The 21,810-nt window shown below is 41.1% G+C and overlaps 1 long non-coding RNA gene across 2 annotated transcripts; it reads right to left on the reverse strand.

Annotated features, from left to right (window-relative positions):
• Nucleotides 1–14,492: 14,492 nt before the first annotated feature.
• LOC125485875 lies at nt 14,493–21,005 on the reverse strand. 2 transcript variants are annotated; one of them, XR_007264601.1, is made up of 5 exons: nt 20,891–21,005; nt 18,050–18,123; nt 17,132–17,188; nt 16,125–16,277; nt 14,493–14,538 (listed from the first exon to the last, which is right to left on the reverse strand). It is a non-coding gene; the product is annotated as an uncharacterized LOC125485875 (long non-coding RNA). The 2 variants fall into 2 exon arrangements; XR_007264600.1 differs by lacking the exon at nt 14,493–14,538 and having other exon boundaries at nt 15,768–16,277.
• Nucleotides 21,006–21,810: the final 805 nt, after the last annotated feature.

Raw genomic sequence — 21,810 nt, forward strand, 5'->3', positions numbered from 1 at the left:
TTGGGGTGGAAGGTGTTAGTGAAGTGTATGAACTGTTCGAGCTCCTCGTGGGAGCACGAGGCGGCGCCGATACAGTCATCAATGTAACGGAGGAAGAGGTGGGGTTTAGGGCCGGTGTAGGTACGGAAGAGGGATTGTTCCACGTAACCTACAAAGAGGCAGGCGTAGCTTGGGCCCATGCGGGTACCCATGGCTACCCCCTTTGTCTGTAGGAAGTGGGAGGAATTGAAAGAGAAGTTGTTGAGTGTGAGGACGAGTTCGGCTAAGCGGATGAGGGTGTCAGTGGAGGGGGACTGGTCGGGCCTGCGGGACAGGAAGAAGCGGAGGGCCTTAAGGCCATCTGCATGGGGAATGCAGGTGTAGAGGGACTGGACGTCCATGGTAAAGATGAGGTGTTGGGGACCGGGGAATTGGAAGTTCTGGAGGAGGTGGAGGGCGTGGGTGGTGTCACGGACATAGGTAGGGAGTTCCTGGACCAAGGGGGAGAAAATGGAGTCGAGATAGTTGGAGATCAGTTCGGTGGGGCAGGAGCAGGCGGAGACAATGGGTCGACCAGGGCATTCAGGTTTGTGGATTTTGGGAAGGAGATAGAAGCGGGCAGTGCGAGGTTGGGGAACGATGAGGTTGGAGGCCGTGGGTGGGAGGTCACCTGAGGTGATGAGGTTGTGGATGGTTTGCGAGATGATGGTTTGGTGCTCAGGGGTGGGGTCATGATCAAGGGGGCGGTAGGAGGAGGTGTCGGAGAGTTGGCGCCCGGCCTTGGCGATGTAGAGGTCAGTGCGCCATACTACAACTGCACCTCCCTTGTCCGCGGGTTTTATGGTGAGGTTGGGATTGGAGCGGAGGGAGCGGAGGGCTGCACGTTCTGCGGGGGAGAGGTTGGAGTGGGTGAGAGGGGTGGAGAGGTTGAGGCGATTGATGTCTCGACGGCAGTTGGAGATGAAGAGGTCGAGGGAGGGTAGGAGGCCTTGGGGTGGTGTCCAGGAGGAGGGGGTGTGTTGGAAGCGGGAGAAGGGGTCAGTAGAGGGAGGGTTAGGTTCACGGTTAAAGAAGTAAGCGTGGAGGCGGAGGCGGCGGAAAAACTGCTCTATGTCCAAGCGTGAGCGGTATTCGTTGATCTGTGGGTGGAGGGGGACAAAGGTGAGCCCTTTACTGAGGACTGACCGTTCGTCCTCAGTAAGGGGTAGGTCTGGGGGGATGGTGAAGACTCGGCAGGGCTGGGTGCTGCTGTCTCCTCTGGAGCTGCTGGCTGTGGAGGTGGTGGGCGGAGCTGCGTCGGCGTCGGCTGTGGGCGGAGCGTCGTCGTCGGTGGGCGGAGTTGCGCCGGCGGTGGGTGGAGTTGCGTCCGCCTCGGTGATGGGCGGACCGGCGTCGGAGGTAGGAGGAGCAGGGTAGGCGGCGGCAGTAGCGGTGAGGGTGGTCGCGACTTCAGTGTCGGTGGCAACGGCAGCGATGGTGCTTGCTGTCCCGGAAGTGGGGAACCCGGCGGTGGCGGATGTGACGTCATCTGTGGGTTCTCCGATAGTGGCCTCATGGCCAATGGCGGCGGACCCATTGTGGGGAAGGTCCTGGGTACGGCTTGGGATTTGGGGGGTGGAGGAAGCCCGTTTTGGCTGGTAGGCACCAGTAAGTTTACTGTACTTACGGTTTTTAGTGTCCAATAAAGCTGAGTAGAATTGGGAGTTCAGGTTGTGGATCCCACGAAGAATAAAAAACAGGAGAGGTCCTTTGCAGGTCTGGGAGAGGGAGGCTCTGAGCTGGGGTAGGCTTGATTGTAGTGCCTGGAGATGCCAGCGCATTGCTGCAAGTGTGTGTTTCAGGAGTCGCAGGGAGAAACGCTTCTGAAGGATCTCAACCTCATGAGTGTAGATATTATCACGGTTGGGGCCAAATTGGGAAGGCTTGAATGTGGATTGTGGTCCATTGGGGATGATCTGGTTCCGTAGGCAGGTGCTAAGGAAGGTGATGTGGCTGTAGTACCTGGTTTGCTTCAGGACGTGGTCGAGCAGTTTCAGGGCCGAAGAGATTACGAGAGAGTTGCAGTGGGAGAGAGATCCCTTGAGGTTTGTCCGGAGGGAGGAGGGTAACTTCTTCAGGTTAGGCATCCTTAGAAGAGGCTTCGCAGTGGGGTTAAAATCGAATCAGAGATAGTAGGAACTGCAGTCCTTACCTTTCCAAGTTATGTGTAATTTCTGCCCGTCAGGATTTCCTCCAAAAACGTGCCCATCACATGTAATGCCAGATTTGTTGAGGGGGGAAATGCTTGTTTTTTTCTCTCTCCCTGAGTCTTTGAGTATTGGCCATTTAAATTGAACTTAATTTTTTCATGTGAACCACCATTTGTGTCTGTTAATGCATGCTTCATTTTATGTTAGCTTTAGGCTTGACTGTTACAGCAAAAGTGTTAAAAAATGAAATCTTATCCATTTACTCCATTTATTAGAATTTTCAGGCTATAATCCAGAGACATGACTTCAAATTCCACAATGACAGTTGGAGATTTTAAGTTCAATTCAATAGATCTGGAATTAAATCAAATTCTGAATTAGTAATAACTGAAAGAACTGTGGATGGTATAAATTAGAAACAAAGACATAAATTGCTGGAAAAGCTCAGCAGGTCCTTGAGTTGTCAGTACTGTATTTCATTCTAAATGTCTAAATATTTTAAATTAAAATGTTTGTTTTTAATTTTTGCCGGCACTGCATGCAATATTATTTTGTGGGAGCATTAATATTCCTGTTATTAATCCAGAAGAAATGATCGAACATCATGAAATTCAGTTATTATCTGAAAAGGATCCAGATGTCTTTTGGAAATACAACTCCCATTGTCCAAAACGTGCTGCCTGGCACAGTACGTTCAAGTATTTCATTCAGGAAAGCAGTTAGAGAACAGAAATGAGCTATTTAGTCAATTAAGTTGGAGACACTTATTTAATCCTTGCTCACCTCACACCCTGAATATTCTTATGCAAGCTTACAGCAGCCAGACTTGACTCAGTTCCAGGTTTACAGCTGGAAGTGCACCAGAATCTTATTTCAGCAGCCAATGATATAAGACAGAAAAGAAGCCCAGTTTACTTGGTTAGGGGGTCAGCTCAATTTCCTGGATGGCTGGTTTATGATACAGAGCAATGCCAACAATCATGGGTTCAATTCCTGCACAATCTGAGGTTGCCATGAAGGAATCTCCTTCAACCACTCCCCTCACCTGAGGTTTGATAGCCCGGAGATTAAACCACCGCCAGTCATCTCTCTCAAATGAGAGAGCAGTAGTATGGCCCGGTAGAACAATGGGAGCTGGGGCTGCAATCTAGTATGAGACCATCAGTACTTCTTGTCCTGCTCTATTTAAATGGTTAAGATTGTGTTGGGGGATACACGTGAGCAGTGTGTCCCATAGCATAATCTATCAATGTGGGGAGAATACAGTAGCCAGTTGTTAAATTTAAATGATTACCGCAGTTTGAGGAATGCAGCCTTATTAAAATATCATAAGCTTGAAGCTGTCTCACGCCCAGGGTGTGTTAGTCAGACACTGACCAATCCTTTGCGGATAAACCAGAAAAGGCAGAAATTGAAAACAAACACAGACAATGGAGAAACTCAGCAGGTTTGGCTGCATCTGTGGAGATAGAAACAGAGTTAATGTTTCAAGTCTGGTATGACTCTTTGTCAGAACACAGAAACCAGAAATAGGATTGGGCTTCACATATTGCAGTTGCTTAACCATTGCTCCCTCCTGCATGAGTATCTCCTGCCCATTGTGGCTGAGAGGAGTGGTTAAAATTCCACCTTTTTTATACCTCATTTGTGGTGAAGTTTCATGGCGTATTACTAATATTAGGAAACTTGGGTGGAATTATCCCCAGCTTTGAATGACACAGGCAAGGGCGAGACAGTTGGAAAAATACAGTGAGAGTGGCAGAAAAACAGATTCTCATTGTTGAGAAGAATACTCTGCATTTCAACCCAAGGTTTCAGTGGCTAGATGAACATGTCATGAGTGAGTTCAGAACTTCAATACTGCCCTTTGGAGCTCATCAATACCTTCCATTGCAATCGTGCTGCCAAGCTGCTCTGCGCCCCAGGCAGAAAAGTGGGTGCATCTCAGACTCTTAGCTTGATATTCGACATTACAAATTAATCATAGTCATCTCTGCGGAGCAGAATTAACCACAGAACACCTATAGAATCACAAACAGATTCCAAAGTCTCATACGTTGCATAAGGTACTGAAGCTGCTTTCTTCACACAGTAAATTGAAAGTATTTCACAACATGGTCTTATACCTAATACCTGTCTCCTGGAGCGTCAGAGGCTGAGGGGTGACCTTGTAGGGGTTTATAAAATCATGAGGGGCATGGAAAGGGTGAATAGCCAAGATCATTTTTCCAGGGTAGGGGAGTCCAAAATTAGTGGGCTAAGGTTTAAGGTGAGAGGGAAAAGATTTAAAAGGGATCTGAGGTGCAACTTTTCAACATAGAGGGCGGTGCATGTATGGAATGAGCTGCTAGAGGAAGTGGTGGAGGCTGGTACAATAACAACATTTAAAAGGCATTCGGATGGGTAAGGTTTAGAGGGATATGAGCCAAATCCTGGCAAATGGGACTAGGTCAGTTTAGGATAACTGGTCAGTGCAGATGGGTTTTGTTGGGGAGAGATGTCAAAGGGCAGCCTCAAGCTCTGTGTTTAGAAATACAATCGACCTTTACTCGATCTCTTTACCACATGTGCAGGAGAGGCCAAAGACCACTCTGAATCTGGCCTTTACGTGGGTGCAGTCGCTCTCTTAATTCCAGTTCCGATCACAAGAGAGATCAATGACGTTCTGATTTCCCAGTGGGGTACAGCATTTTTATACATTTCCCGTTACTATAATTACATGCAACATTGTCATTGCTCCTTCTCCCTTAATCTATACATCCAATCCTGAAACATCTGATCAATGATGGACACCCTTATGGATAGCTCTAGGTTCCCCATGATCTCATGATGTTTACCAAATATTGTAATCATTAGGCCTTGGGATCTTACAATGCATCCCATTAATTAACATTCCAAAGTTAATGGTTATATTCCTTTGGACATTTCACAGACTTTCATATCTCTAAGGGCTGCTCAAATTCTGTTATTCATTGCAATCCCTATCAAATTCTGTCACTCATCTTAAATTTTCCACTGTCCTAATCACGGCAGATACCAAAGAAAATTAGTTCTTAGTATAATTGCTACAAGATTCATGATATTAGTTCTAATATAAAGTTAGTTATATGTAAAGTTTTATCTGTACATCTACTGTTAACATTCTTTAGCTAATGAGTTGTGAGCAGTTTCTGTCCCACCTGATCTTAGAGACTCAGTTAGACACTGCAGCTGCATTACAACTTATTCTAGTCACAGATAGTGGGAACCGCCGATGCTGGAGAATCTGAGATAACAAGGTGTAGAGCTGGATGAACACAGCAGGCCAAGCAGCATCAGAGGAGCAGGAAAGCTGACGTTTCGGGTCTAGAAGGGTCTGTGGCCATATTTATGCCACTCTGATCAAGGGATACTTCAACAGGTTTGAATGAAGGGGCTGTTGCCATGCTGTATGACTCTATCCAGGTAAATGGTGACCTGAGGTAGATCTTGTAAAATGTTCTCCATCGTCCATTGAAAAATTGAACAGGCTGAAAATACACCAAATGGCAGTCTCATATATTGGTATAATTGTAGCATACTTCTGGGAATCCTGGTCGAAACGCAATGTCCAGCTTTGTGAAGGACAGCGTCCCTGCCAGCTTTGCATATAAATTCTCTATCCGAGGGATTGGCTGTTTATCCAGTTACGAAAAATGGTTTACTGCTTGTTTAAAGTCCCTAGGCGAACTGACCCAACAGGCTTCACAATTGGTACAATCATTGCTGTCCATTCCACGTACTGGACTGGTTTGATAATTTCTTCATTTTCCAGTCTTTTAAGTTTTGCTTCTACTTTTGCCTGAAAGACGAATGGCACTGGGAAAGCCTTGCAGAATTATGAATTTGGCTTCCTGGTCAACATGCAAGGTGGCCTTGGCTCCCTTTGACGGTGCCTAGACCTTCCTGAAAATCTTCCAGGTATTTGACTAGGGCTTCATTCAGGCAGCCATTTTCAAATCAAAAGTTGTTGAGCCTATCTAGATCAATCCCTCACACCGAATTTTGCCCCATGAAGCTTGGATATGAAACTTTTACTATAGTCACTGGTAAATGAATCAGTCGCCTTTCATAACAGACCAGAACCAAAGTTGTACACTTAATCTGCAAAGGTTCCCTGGTATTGGTTCTCAGCCTACCTGATGTCTTGCACAAATTTGAGGGCTGGAGTCCAGAGCAAATATTATTAGAAACTGGTTCTGCAATCACTAATACACCTGCATTAGTATCAACTTGCATTAGAACCTCCAGATGTTTATCTTGATTGATTCTGACTTGGATGTTTCTAAGAAATATAACCTTTCCAAACCAGATGTAGATGGAGTTTCTAGGATATGAACTCTCCTGGGCACCCTCTTGGATACCAGCCTACAAGTTAACTTACTCCATTTAAGTCTAGTAGGGCTTTGTTGCTGTCCTGAATCCACATATCGACAATAATTACAGTGCCATAGCGGGTCAGATCCTGAAGAAAATTGTAACTGTTTGGCTGAGACTTGGCTTTGTTTTGAGGCTCTGCTTTGGACCAACCTGGAGTTACTCGTATCAGGATATTTCCTGAGTGAGGTTATGTAATTGCCTGCACCCAAGTTGTGTTCCCAAGCTCAGACAGAGTGGTGAATGTGTCCACTTCCATCAGAATACCTTACAACTGGTAGTTGCTCCACTTGCCACATTTCCAATGATAAAACTAGTTGTAGCACTCATTTAAAGTCCATTTGAGCTTCAGCCACTGGGTGTTTTTGCATAATCACATTATTAATCCCACATACTGGATGGTCTGTAAGCATCTCATTAAGGGTTAAACCAAAGTCACAGGCATCTACCAGTCATCATGACCTCATCAAAAACTCTGATACAGATTCCCCTGGTTCTCAAATTGCTGATTAAAAGCAATGAGTCTCAGGATTAAAAGAGGCTTGGGGCATCAATATTCCTTAACTATGTCAATCAATTCTTGAAAGGTTTCAGTATCAGGTGCCTTCGGAAAAGCCAGGCTCCTAATGACAGAAAAGGCTACAGCTGCGTAGGCTGTCAGGATAACTACTCGCTCATTTTCATTTGCCACAATGTCATTCGTCCAGAAAATATAGTGCCTTCTTTCTGCATACTGCAGCTAGTCCTCGACAGCAGATAAATGAGTCAAGCTTCCCAAATAGATGCATGATGTAGGAAATGCTTATGAGAAACTCATGGTCCATCAAGCCAGGTTTCAGAAGACTTGAAAATAATCTCAAATTATTAGGATTTAATATGGAATGTCAGTTGGAATCTAATGACCCAAATAAATAGAGATTATTGTGACTGGAGAGATTCCAATATTAATGGCATATTATGCCATTGGGTATGTCATATACCAGTTGAGGAGTACCAGCTACATTTATATGGCTGTGGAGTTTTACACTTTCAGTTGTAATGTACAATATATTGGGGAGCACATTCACAATTCTCCATTCTGTGGTTCCTTTAGGTGATTATTCTTTTTATTTATTCATCCATGGATTGAGGGCACCACCAGCCAGGCCAGCATTTATTGTCCATCCCAGAATGCACTTGACAGTCAAGTGGGTCTGAAGCCACATGTAGTCCAGACCAGGTAAGGATGGTAGATTTCCTTCCCTAGAGGATATTAGTCAACCAGATGGAGTTTTCTGATAATTGACTCATGGTCAAAATTAGACTCTTAATTCCAGCTTTTTTTTCGATGGAATTCAAGTTTCACTATCTGTGGGATGCAAACCCAGCTCCCCAAAACATTCACTGGGCCTCTGGATTAACAGTCAACTGATAATACCAATCAGCCATCGCCTCCCCCTATTCATACCAAGATTAACAACTAATTGAAATTAAAGTACAATATTTTCAAATAGATTTCTGTAATTTATTCAGTGGTATTACAATACATTGTGGTAGAGATACTGGCCTTTTTCAATTTTAAATAATGTAGAACATAGAACAGTACAGCACAAGAACAGGCCCTTTGGCCCACCATGTCTATGTTGACCACAATACCATTCTAATTTAATTCCATGTGCCTGGATGTGGTCCATATCCCTCTATTTCCTGCCTGTTCTGTCTAAGTGTCTCTTAAATAAATTTGTCTCTGCTTCTAAATTTGTCTTCTACTTCTGGCAGTGCATTCCAGGCACTAATCACCCTCTGTGTAAAAAAAAGACTTCTCTCGCACATCTCCTTTAAACTTTCTCTCTCTCACCTAAATCTATGTCCCCTAGTAATGGACATTTCCATTCTTGAAGAAAGACTCCAACTATCCATCCTATCCATGCCTCTCTCGCCTTTCAACCTCCAATGCTTTAGTGAAATCAATCCAAATTTGTCCAAACTCTCCTGAGAGCTAATACACTCCAACCCAGACAATGTCCTGGTAAACCTCTTTGGCACCTTTTCCAAAGCCTCCACATCCTTCCTATAACGTGGTGACTAGAAATGCACACAATACGTCAAATATGGTCTAACTAAAGATTTTAGCAGTTGCAACATGGCTGGCCAACTTTTATAATCAATGCCCCGATTGATGAAGGCAAGCATGTCATACCACTTTTGTACCTCCTTATCCACTTGTGACATGACTTTCAGGGAGCTATGGACTTCTATCCAATATCCCTCTGTATATCACTACTCATAAGGTTCTGCCATTTACTGCAAACTTGCCTCTTACATTTGACCTCCCAACATCACCTCACACTTGTCTGGATCAAACTCCATTTGTCAAATTCTCCACCCAACTTTCCAACTTATTTATATCCTGCTGCATTTTTGACAACCTTCCTCACTATCTACAACTCCACCAATTTTAACATTGTATCACATGGCAGAAAGTATCTTCTACAGGCTACTGCCTTTGTTTGCTCTTCTATAGCGTACTGTGTCAAAATATGTTTGCATAACCTGCAGGCAGGCAATTTGGTAATTGACCAAAATCAAATTTTAAAAGGTGTTAACATTGATGAGCATAGATTAAATATGTTTTTAAAACTGCCAATAAATTTCTAGCCTGAGATTATAATATGGTATACAATGTATACATAAGGTTTGTTTTTACCTTTTAAATAAAATGTATGAATTATGAATGTTGTCTTCTTTAAAAATAGCACAAAACAACAATTGAAATAAAACAACTTTGTAGAAGAATTCAGGATGTAACACAGCTTTAAGATCTATTATGGGTTTTTTTCACTGATCTGTGAAACTTTGTGGAATTAAATCAAATCAGATTTATGTGCTGATGAGTCTCTGGCATCCTTCAATTCTTTTCCATTCAGCAAAGAGTTTAACCCATGCTATTAGCATTTTACAACTATCAAAACATTTTCAGTTTGCAGGAGTATTTTCTGGCAAGAGAAGTTTCAGGAAATAATTTTTTTGTCAGTATTGAGTGTTTGATTACAACAAGAATCTGGTTTCTCGAATGATCAGAGCCACAGTCAACTAACGTGGAACTGGACAAACACAACACACCATTGGACCGAAACATTGACTTTCCTGCTCCTCTCATGCCATCTGACTTGCTCCACATTTATTGACCTTGGCTTCCAGCATCTGCAGTACTTACTGTCTCCTAGATCAGAGTCATGAGATATTTTGTAGATATTGATTACACAGACAGCTGGAAATAACAGATCCATCAGGAATGCATCACCCTAACTTCAATACACCATTCGATTATCAAGCTCAATGTAAATAAATAATATGCAAAGGGAATTCCATTTCATGTGTTTTTATTTCAGAAAGTCCGTACATTCAGCGTGAACATAACAGTAATTTTCCATACAAATTAATGTGTAATTTCCTTTTGGCACTTAGTACACACTGAGTTCACATAAATCTTATTGATAAATAGATTACACATATTTAAAGTTGTCGGGGGGGGTGGGGTTAGTTATCTAAGTTAGCTAGGTAATGGTTCAGAATAATGCCAACAACGTGGGTTTGATTTCTGTTCTGCTACAGTCCTGGGACCTACTTCCCCTTCTCTTGAGAATGGAAGACAATCACAAGGTAAAGAAATCCAAATGTTCAATAGCTTCTGAATTAAACAATGTTTCTTCTGACCTCATTCCTAATTAGCTTGCCTCTAACGCTATATCCCCTGGTTCTAGAACCTTCCCGCTCTCAGCCCCAGCCCTACCTTGTTTATCTTTTTAATTATCTTGTAAATTTCTTTGCAACGTCTTTTAATTCTTCTAAACTCTAGAGAATACAGGTCTTGTGTCCTGAATGTCTCCTCAAAAGTCAATCTAGTCATCACAGGAATTTGTCTGGTGCACCTCCACTGAACTCCCTCTGTAGCAAGTTGGGCAAGGGAAACAAAACTGCACACAATACTCCAGTTGTGGTCTCACACACACAGCATTCATGAAGTGGAGAGGTGCTTTAGTGATTTTACTAAATCACTAAAGCATTTAGTTGCAATATTTTTAATGTAGTAACTCTTAATTGCTGCAATTGCAAGCTTCTACAGGCAAACTAATCATTCTTTAATATTCACACTTTTATTTTCTTTATTTAATTCTGAATTTCATTATGTCTTCTGTCGTAAGAAGAAGTTTGTACTCCCTGATGACTGAAGGGACAATTTTAAGAGTGGATCATTGAGCAGTCGGGGAGGAGATGGGTGATAGACCATTTCAATGGTGAAGTCTCATTCAAGTGGTGCCAGCAAAATGCCCTCCTCAAATTTTTGTCCAGCAGCAACCTGTGAATTCAGGTTGGCACAACATCAGGCAGCCCAAAGGCACACAGCCAAAAAAAAGCCCAATGAAGTAAGTTATCGGGTGGAGTGAGGGGAAGTTTGGAGGGTCTTGGGGCTGCAAAAAGGACTTTTCTGTGGTGGTAGCAGCCCGCGTATTTTTCTTGGATTTAGAGCAACATCTAATTTCTCTTCATGTACACACAGAAGTAAGTTCATTACTTACATTTAAGAGTTATCACTTTTGGTTTGACAATCTCTGATACATTCTAAATCATTGAAAGGTGCTTCATCAGGCCAAATTGTTTCTAAGGCAAAGAAGGAGATACTGTGAGGGTCATTCATAATTCCATTAATTTTTCAATGGAATTTTTCCAAGTAAAATTGTTTTGTTTCGCTCTGGACTGTAATATTGGAGGCTGCAAGAAAATTCTCATGCCCTTCCAGCAATCACCCCATCACTAAGGAAAATCTGTTCTGCTGTTTGCTTGCATAGGATGATTAAAAGAAGTGAGAAGTGAGCAGGGTTTAGACTAATGGCTTAGACTGAATTAACTAAGAGGCATATTCATGTCCTGTAAAACATTACACTTCTCAGGATGAAGTGATTGAACTTACTCCATCAAGCAGCACCGTGGAAGGAGGATGTGTTCTAAAGATGGTCCCAAAACATTAACTCTGAATTCTCTTCACAGATGCTGCCAGACCTGCTGAGCTTTTCCAGCAACTTCTGTTTTTGTTTCTGACTTACAACATCCGCAGTTCTTTTGGTTTGTATTTAGTATTTAACTCACTTCCACATCTCTTCTAGGCATGCCACACCTTGAAAAGTTCTGCTCCTCTCTCCGATAATGTTCTGAGGATGGGTCACCGGACCCGAAATGTTAATTCTGACTTCTCTTCACGGATGCTGCCAGACCCGCTGAGCTTTTCCAGCAAGTTCTGTTTTTGTGACATGTTGGAAGGTGGGTGTTGTCATTCCGAAAGACATCTGGATACTTGGCAGCTAATAGCTCAAATTCTCCTTTTTCAAAAAAATGAGTTGGGTTCAATGACAGGATCGTTAATGTTCCCACAAAATAACATTGTGTGCAATATCTGTAAAATAAAGAAACATTTTCATCATCAAATACATATGTATTCAAAAATAGGTATTCAATACAAACTGGCAGAGCTAGAGAATTAAAAGTGAAAAAAAAGTGAGTAATATGCAGAGGGCATCTCATCATTGGATAGAAAATAGAAATTAGATCATGGATCAAGAAGAAATGGTGGAATGTTAGAGAGCTGATCCTTGATAAGATACCCTGCCCTTCACTAATGAGTATGAATTCGAAACAAGTTGCCATCATATAGAAGAAGTGTAGTAATTAACAGTTGAGTAATAGTGATTTACTCATAGACTATAATCCCCGTAGCAGTTTAACGGGTCATTACAATTAAAGCTGCTCTGGGTGCACAACTAAAATATGTTACTAAAGAGTAACTGTGAAGTTGACAGGAGGGCTAAGACAGATAAGTGGCAAAACTGGGTAAATGTTTCACCATGAAGTTAGGCAGAGTTGAGAAGATGCAGTGGCAAGAGATGGCCAGTGTATTTTGTGCCAATGACAACATTCACACAAATCAACTCAGAGCCTGAGCAAGATTTCTCCAGGCTAGATAAGTAAGAGTGATGAATCTAATAATGTACTAAGTATTTTAGCCAAGTGTCTGAATTGTCCTCAGACGACATTAAAATGCTTCAATAGCTTGTCGTGTCCAGTGGGTCATATGATCTTTCAAATCCCCAACCTTTACCTGAATACACTTTCCCACTCAGTCTTAACATGTAAATACTCTGCTTTCCTCACATAGGCATCCAACTGATTGGTGTGTGTGCATTTCTAATGCTCCTATTATGGGCTGCCTGCTGACAGCGGTTTTCCAGCACTGCATGCAGAAGAGACAGATCATTCTTACCTTCTGCAAAGATATGGCAACCCATAACAGCAAAGAGAAATTAGCAACTCATGGTAGACTCAGAAATGACTGATGTGTTTGCTTTCCTTGTAACAGTGTTCTTCTACATAAACATCCCCTACCACATCCCTAAGAATCTGAGCAGAAGCACTTCTGCAAATTTTTCATTGCGCTTTCACTTTCAGATAGATTGGTCAGAGCTTCTTTAGATTCAAACTTTCAGTTGTGTTTCCAAAATAATTTTCAATGTTATTGCTTCCTAAAGATAATGCTGGTCTTCAAATCTACCATGCATCCCTCTGATCCCTATGAAGGGAAAGCTTTTAGGTAATACTGGATGAAGCCACCGAAGGAGCTGAAGGTGGAGAAGTAGCAAGCAGCAGGTTTGTGATGATCTTATTATTCTTCTCAGCCAGACAGGAGTATAACACAATGGATGTGAAAGACAGTGTGGCGTATAACATGGTTCATATGGAACAGGGATCTGGCACAATGGATCCCTGCCCTATCTGCTCTTTCACCAAGTGCCAGAAAATAATTATGTGGCTGACACCTCCAACCTCAGTTAAAGACTTTCCAAATTAGTAAAAGCCCCAGTAATCAATTCAGTAGGATATTTGTTAATCAGAAAGATAACAGGATCAACCAATTTTCAACTTGATGTGTTTTATGAACAAGTTAAAGCAGTACCTCTTTGAAGTAGGATCTTTCTCTATCTTGCGTGAGCTTTCCCTCTCACACAGAATTTGCAATGAATGAACGAGCCTTGTCCAAAAGCTGAAATCCACTTTTGACCACATTTTGCACCTGAGGGTTTTCACATTGTACAAAGTGCACCATTTTCTTACTAGCACAGAAAGACAATTAAACAGGTCACTTATTGCGCAAAAATGGTTATTTTCTAGGAATATACTGGGATAATTTTTTTCATTTGTATTACTTTTGACTGTACTTGGCTGATTTTGGGTTGACAAAAAAAGCAATAAAATAGGAACAATACAGTCAACATCACCACAAAACTATCCCAAAAAAGATTTGTGCAGATCTATTCAGAGTCTGTTCCATGACATGTGAATAGGGATAGGTGGGTGTGAAGTGGGCTTTCATGCAATTTACCACAATAAGTATCCCAAAAATGACTGCTGACAACCCAGTCATGACCTATGACTGAGCTGTATGCACAGTAACAGCAGTATTCCTGAAAACACCAATGCTCTTCGAAAGTTCATGTTTGGGATATGGATGTTGCTTAATATTCTTAATATCTCATTTAAAACAATAAATAGAGGAATGTTGTTCACCTGTGTTCATTATGATTATATGTGAAATTATTATAATTATATGTGAAATTGAGAACTGCAATTTATATTTATTTTGTTTTTAAACAAAGTCTTTTTGTTGGTTTAGTCCTGATTGCAATTCATCGTGTCCTTACTTATATGTGACTATGAAACAGGTAACATAATTCAGAAATAGAATTACTTTGTGTGAGATAGGTTATCCCCATCCAGGGAGTCTGGTCTAAATTTAAGGGTAGTGCATCTACAATCAAACCTTGGTTTGGTGGTATTATTCCAAATTCATTGAACTGCCAGCCTTTTTCATGGTACACGGGGCAAGTTATTTGTAAACATGATTTGTAGTTTTCTATGCTAGGCACAGAAAGTATGCCACCATTACCTAAAAACAAAATTAGCAGCGCTAAGATTATAGAATTTACAATCATTTACAGAACCAAACATCCATTTCAACTGCAAACATAAGAAGCGGTAAAAACAAGCAACTTTCATGTTCTTTCTTGGCCTCTAGGAAGCAATCTGGTTTGTTTTTGTCATTTCTAACACTGCAAGCAGCAAAGGAGAACATACAAGTAGAGATGGAAATGAAACCCTGCCCCATTTACTCTTTTCTATTCAAATTATTTAAAAATAAATAATGCATTAACGCAACCCAAGTTTTATTTCTTGTGATCAAATAAATTATAATTGAGAAATACTTCCTCCAATTGGAGGTGATGAAATAATTTTTTCTATACACCAGAGCAGTCCGAAAGGAAATGGGCATTTATTCTGAGTAGAATTTCTACTTACACAAAAGACATATACATAAATGTTTCTGAACCACTTTTAAAATACATCTGGTGCATGTCATTAGATACTCAATGTATGACAACCATTTCAGAACATGGTTGACCAGGTATGTCTGTGTCAGCTCTGAAGTAACATTGATACTAGCTAAAGAGAGGTTCCTAAATCTCACAGTCATGTATTCCATTTGAAAAAGGTCAGTTCATTAATAGAAAATTTTACTGTTTTATGGGTATAGTTAAGTGGTTCAAAATTTATTAAAAGTTTAATAGCAGGTGATCTGAAAATGAATGATCAAAGTTACACAGTAAACAAATCCCAAATCCTACGATAATTGCCCTGATCTCCCTCTGCCGAGGAGTAAAAAGTGACTCTTCACAATTTTCATGCTTTCTCATTAAAATAATCTCATCAGCTGGCTGTAGTTTCTGGTGTTGAGGGGTTTAGGGGCAGAGAAATCAATTCATTTAACTTAATCTGAAGCCTGAAAGAAAACATAAAATGTTGGATGCATTTGTTAATAGTTTTACAGAGACACTGGGAGTTCTGATGAAGTATCCCAGCTGAAATCTTAACAATTTTCCTTTCAAATACCACTCTTCCTCTGAAGTAGATGGAACAGTGAAAAGGTTGTGGCAAGTGTCTTGTGGATTAGAATTAATAATGGCTTTCACTCCTGAATAGTGGGGGAAATCCAACAAGAAGGAGAAAGCGCAATCACCTCATGGTTTAAATGCTTCCAAGGACACACTTTGTTTCTGCATTTCCTGTGACAAAACCAGTTCAGACAAATCTCTGATGAATCCTTCTAGTTCTGTCAATGTTGAAATTTACACTGTCCCTGCGGAATGTGAGATATATAAACTGCATGTTGGTATGAATTTCCAAGAAATATTCACAGCAGAACATTTAAATGGATTCTCTTGTAGGCTTGCACTTAATCCACTCAATTATTTTCTGTACTGCAACCAGAAAATAAATATATGGAGCAGTAGACAAAGAAAATGATACCCCGATGAAATCAGTTTTCTATTTGGATTGACGAGTACATGCTGAGGTCTGGAATTCAATGTGACTACATGGCCATCCTTCCTTCTGGACATGCAGCCTTTGATACAATGATCAAACCAGCCTCCTCCAAAGCCTGTTTGTCATCCAGTGGGTGGGCTCTAGTGTTACCTGGTTCTAATTCTCTCTGTCCAGTTGTGATCAGAAAATCATCTGTACTGGCTTTTCTTCCCACTCTCACATCACCATCTCTAGAGTTCCTCAAAATTCAATCCTTGTCCTTCTCCTGATTCCCACATACATGGAGCCCCTCAGCAACATCATCTGAAAATACAAAGTCAGGTTGTCCAGTGCTGGATAAACAGAAATTTCCTACAATGAAATACAAGGGAGAATGAAGCCAATTGTTTTTGGTCCACATCACGCCCTGTTCCCTAATGACGACATCCCCCTCCCCACCCACTATCTGATGCTGAAGCAGCCCATTCAGAACCTTGGTATCAACCTGACACAAAGATGATCTTCTCCCCCATATCTGCTCCATCAGCAAGACTACTTAATTCCACACCCGAAAGATTGCCTATATCCGTTTGGTGCTGAAATCCTCATCCATGCTGCTGTTATATTTAGACTGAGCTTTTCCATTGCTCGCTCAGTCAGTCACCTACACTGCATAAAACATAAATTTGAGCTTACTCAAAACTGCAATCCACAAAATGTCACAGTTACCCAAAGAGATGAACTTTGGGCCTTGTTCCAGCAATACCTCAACTTGAAAATTCCCCTCCTAACTTTCAAATTTCTCAATGGCTTCGGCTCTGTTTTTCTCTCAACTCCTCTGGTTCTAAAACCCTCCTGAATACCTCAAAGTTCATTTGATTCTGTCTTCTTACACATCCCCAATTCTAATTGCTCCAACATCAGAAGCCATGCCTTCAGTTGTGTCACCCCTGAGCTTTGCAATTTCTTCTGTAAACCACTCTCAACTTTAAAACCTACCTCTTTGAGCAGTTGTGGTCACCAGTCCTCATATTGCCTTATATGCCTCATATGAATTTTGTTTGATATCACCATGTGCAGAGTGTTTCAAGTACTATACAACAGCAAGTTGTGTGTATAAACAACAAACTTTCATGTACAAAGATCAACCGCATGGCAAGAACTAAAACCAGACTTACATTGGTACAGTGATTATACTGAAAATTAAAGCAGTCAATGTTTTCCAGCTTGTAGCCCTGCATTAAAAACAAAGTTATTGACAATTTGAAGAATAGTCAGCCAAATTCTGCAGTTTAAACTTGACTATTTATATTTTCCTGTTTTTCTGTGAAATACAAGTTATATTTGAGACAATATCTGGAGTACTGTGAGCAGTTTTGGTCATCTTATTTAAGAAAAGATATTTCACTGAAGGCAGTTCAGAGATGGTTCACCCGAATGATCCCAGTATGGAGGGATATTTTATTTGCAAAGACTAAACAGGTTGGGACTCCACTCATTGGAATTTAGAAGAAACATTTAGGATTCTTAAGGGACTTGGCAGGGTAAATGCTGAGAAGATGTTTTCGCTCATGGGAAAGTTTAGGACCAGAATTTCAGAATTAAAGGGCACCAATTTAAAACTGAGATGAGGAGAAAACTTTTTCCCTCAGAGAGTTATGAACTCCTTGCTACAGAGTACTTGAGTATAATTAAAGTTGAGACAGATAGATTCATGATCAGTAGGGGAATCAAGAGTTATGACAAAAGGGCAGGAAAATGGATGTGAGGAATGTCGAATCAACCATGAAACTACTGAATGACAGAGCAAGCTCAAGGAGCCGAACAGTCTACTCCTGTTCCTATTTCTTAAAGGCTTAAGTTTACAATTCAGAGAGGTAAGCCATTTGTAAAAAAATCTTTATCTTTCTCGTACAATGCTCATGAGCCTAGCTCCCTGATCACTTGATCACTTTACAAGATTAGCAGGACACCTTCCCAAACTATAACTATAGTTATAACTAAATGTTCATGACTGGATTCTGGTTCTTACAGATGAGCATCAACCAAGTATTAAGGATCCCTTTTGAATTGTGTAATAAAGAGGAAGAACTTACCTGCATTATTAGTCAATGATCATGACTTAATCGGTATAGTTTGATTGAATGATTTTTCTTCTGTTTCATAAAATCTAGAATGACACAAGAGGACACATTTGCATTATGCTTAAGCCCTAGAAACATCAGGCATTATATAGATAAAACCACACTTTATTTCATAAGGAAAGTGAGCTTTCTTACAGGATTGTCATATTTTGACAATCAAATCCTGAAGAAAATGATACAGAAGGTCATGAAACTCTATCAAAGATTGAATGAATTGATATAAACTGTGCAAAGCACGTCATTCAATTTGCATATGCTCTTGGGATTTCAACTTAAGCATGCAGTTCATTAAGTAACATTACTGAGAGTTGCAAGCCATAAGAAGCCAAGGCGAAATATTATTTTTCCAGTTTTAGTTTTGTTTTCTGCTGTAAGAACATTTCTTAGGTAGGGAAGTGTGTTGAGAATGTGCTGGTCTTATTAATTAATTCTGATTATGTTGAGGGGATATCAATCTTTGCATTAATTTATTCAATTAAAGATATTAAAAAGAAACACAAAATCATACAATGCAGGAGGCCAGTGAGCTCATCATGATTGCACGGGCTCTTTGGAACAGCTACCCAATTAGTCCTATTTCCCTACTCTTTCTCCATCGCCCTGCAATTTATTCATCTTCAATTAATTATTATCCAAGTCTCTCTGTAAGTTGTGCCAAACTCTTGCACCATTCTTCCAACCTATTTCCACAATCTTTCAAGCAACGAGTTCCAGACTTTCATCTGATCCCAATAGCCAAGTATTTATTGCTGGAATTGCCTGTCATTGTGAAATTTAACAGCGTGTAAGTTACTAACTAGAGCAGTACAATAGGAGGTAAAATTCGAGAACCAAGGACATTACTGAAAGAATGAAGATACACATTTCCACAATCTAAAGCATCTAATTTTACTAACTTTTAAATAATCATCATCTTAGGTAATTAGACTTCACATCAAAAAGCAGAATTAACCACAACCTCCAACTGAACACTCCTTTTCCATCGAAATGTCTTCAGACAGCCTTTGGCTGTTTTTCAGATATTTACTTATTTATTATTGATCAGAAATGTATATTTATTGGAAAGTTATGCACTTTCTTAGGACCAATTCTAAACTTTTCAACAACTGCCTTGGAAGAGAAGAAAGGTAAAAGGATGTAAATGAAGGTGTGAAAGGGAAAGAATCGGTTGTATTGTGTTTGTGTCTTGTTCATATTGCATTTAATAGATGCTCTGCCTTTCACACTTTAACTTACACCTTTTTTTGCATCTTATTTCTTTATCCACTATGAGCAACCCCTTTGTTTTTTGCGATGACAAGGTGTAGAGCTGGATGAACACAGCAGGCCAAGCAGCATCATAGGAGCAGGAAGGCTTTGTCTTTTGCACTGGGTGTCTATACCATCTGCCCTCTTCCTCATTCTCTGTCAAATGTATAAAAAAAATTCCAACATCTTTCAGTCAACACCATAATCCCTACCAGACTAATATCTAAACTCCAAGACCTAGGTCTTGGCTCCGCCCTCTGTAACTGGATCTTCAGCTTCCTGACCCACAAACAGTGTAGATAGACAACAGCATTTCTCCACGATAATCCTCAGAACTGGTGCCCCACAAGGATGCGTACTCAGCTACCTGCTGTACTCCTTGTATACGCACGACTGGGTAGTCAAATCCTAAATGAACGCCATCTGCAATTTTGTTAATGACACCACCGTGGTAGGACGGATATCAAACAACAATGAGTCAGAATACAGGAAGGTGATAGGATGCTTGGTGACATAATGCAATGATAACAAACACTCTCTCAACATCGGCAAAACAAAAGAACTGGTTGTTGACTTCAGGAAGAAAGATGGAGGTCATGCCCCTATCTACATCATTGGAGCTGAGATGGAGATGGTCGAGAGCGTCAAGTTCCTGTGAGTGATGATCACCAACAATCTGTCCTGGACCACCCACATAGATGTGATGGTCAAGAAAGCACAACAATGCCTCTACTTCCTCAGGTGGCTCAGGAAACTCAGCACGTCCATAAGGACCCTCACCAACTTTTACAGATGCACCGTAGAAAACATTCTACCTGTGTGCATAACAGCCGGGCACGGCAACTGCGCTGCCCTGGATAGTAAGAAACTACAGAAAGTTGTGTGCACAGCCCAGACCATCATGAAAGCCAACCTCCCATCTGTGGACTCCATTCACGCTTCTCATTGCCACAGAAAGGCTGCCAACATCATCAAAGACCCATCCCACCCTGGTAATGACCTCCTACAATGTCTTCCGTCAGGGAGAAAATACAGAAGCTTGAACACACTCACCAACAGGTTCAAGAACAGCTTCTTCCTTGCGGTTATTCGACTGCTGAGTGGACCTCTCTAATTTCAAATAATGTTGATTTTGCTTTGTACACCTCTGCGCATCCGTAACCTTGCATGCGCTCACTCTATCTAGCACCCTATGATCTGTATGTCCTTGTTTGCTATGATCTGCCTGTATTGCTGACAAAGCAAAGCTTTTCACTGTACTTAGGTACATGTGACTACAATAAATCAAATCAAATCAGTTCCAAAGAGTCATACTGCATTCCAAATGTTAACCCTGTTTCTCTCCAAATGCTGCCAGACCTGCTGAGATTCTCCAGCATCCTGTGCATATATTTTAAAATATATTTGCATTTAAAAACAGAGCTTCCTTTTCCACGTAACCATTTACGCCCAGTATCACTAATTATTTCCAAATACGTACAATCTATGGTCTAACAGTCCAGTATTTCAGAATCGACTCACGCAGGATTCTGTGCAGATCCTTACCTGATTCTCTAACAATGTCAGAAATGTCCCAGTATCAGCCCACTGGAGCAGAGGCAGTTTGTCAGCGAGTCTGGATGGGTCAATCGCACAGAGATCCGACGCAAAATCAGAGAAATCGAAACTTAGTGAACTTCCTGCTTGTACTCGGAAGTCGTATTTGATGGGTAAAGCGAAGCTCTGAAGGCGCCAATGGCATTGAAATATTAGGAAGCATTTTTTCTCAATGATGGAGAACAATTTTGACATATTAGGCTGGGCGAATGTAAATACAAGACGCACACAATCACAGTTCACAGAACACTGACGACAGGTTGTAAGAAGTCACTGTGATGACTCACTAATAGGATAGAGTTTCAGACTGGGGGCTTCAGGCTTAGACCAGACAGAGGAAATATGGTTTTAAGGCTTTATAACCGATGCACCGCTTATTATCCCATTGGGTTTAACCACAGCTGAAGTGCAGTATTTTCAGAAAATGTTGCTAACCACTAGAATTTCAGAGTCATGCTGCAGGTACTAACTCATCTCATTTTGTTTTGACAATAGATGTGAAGAAAACGATTGAAAGAAAATAGTTCATAAAAGTCCCACATAATGTGACCCTGAAATCAACTGACCACAAATGCTTCAAGTTCAGATTTTTTTAACACAGGGTCTTCCTCACTTCCACAATCTGGCAAGTTCACTCATGTCGCCGTTGATAACCCGCACACTAGCAGCCAGAGGGACATCATGGGATATTGATGAAATATTGGAACAATGTGGTTGATTCCACTTCTCCCACAGACATTGATCTCTGTCTCACAAAGAGGGCCACTCTGTGCTGTGATGTAGGCCTTGACTCTGGCCCATCGCCACCTATCTACAGATGAGCAACAAATATTAGCTCAGCAGGTGAAATCCACGGCCCTAAACCAATA

This window comes from Rhincodon typus, chromosome 23 (assembly GCF_021869965.1).
Source record: "Rhincodon typus isolate 14 chromosome 23, sRhiTyp1.1, whole genome shotgun sequence".
Classification (NCBI taxonomy): domain Eukaryota; kingdom Metazoa; phylum Chordata; class Chondrichthyes; order Orectolobiformes; family Rhincodontidae; genus Rhincodon; species Rhincodon typus.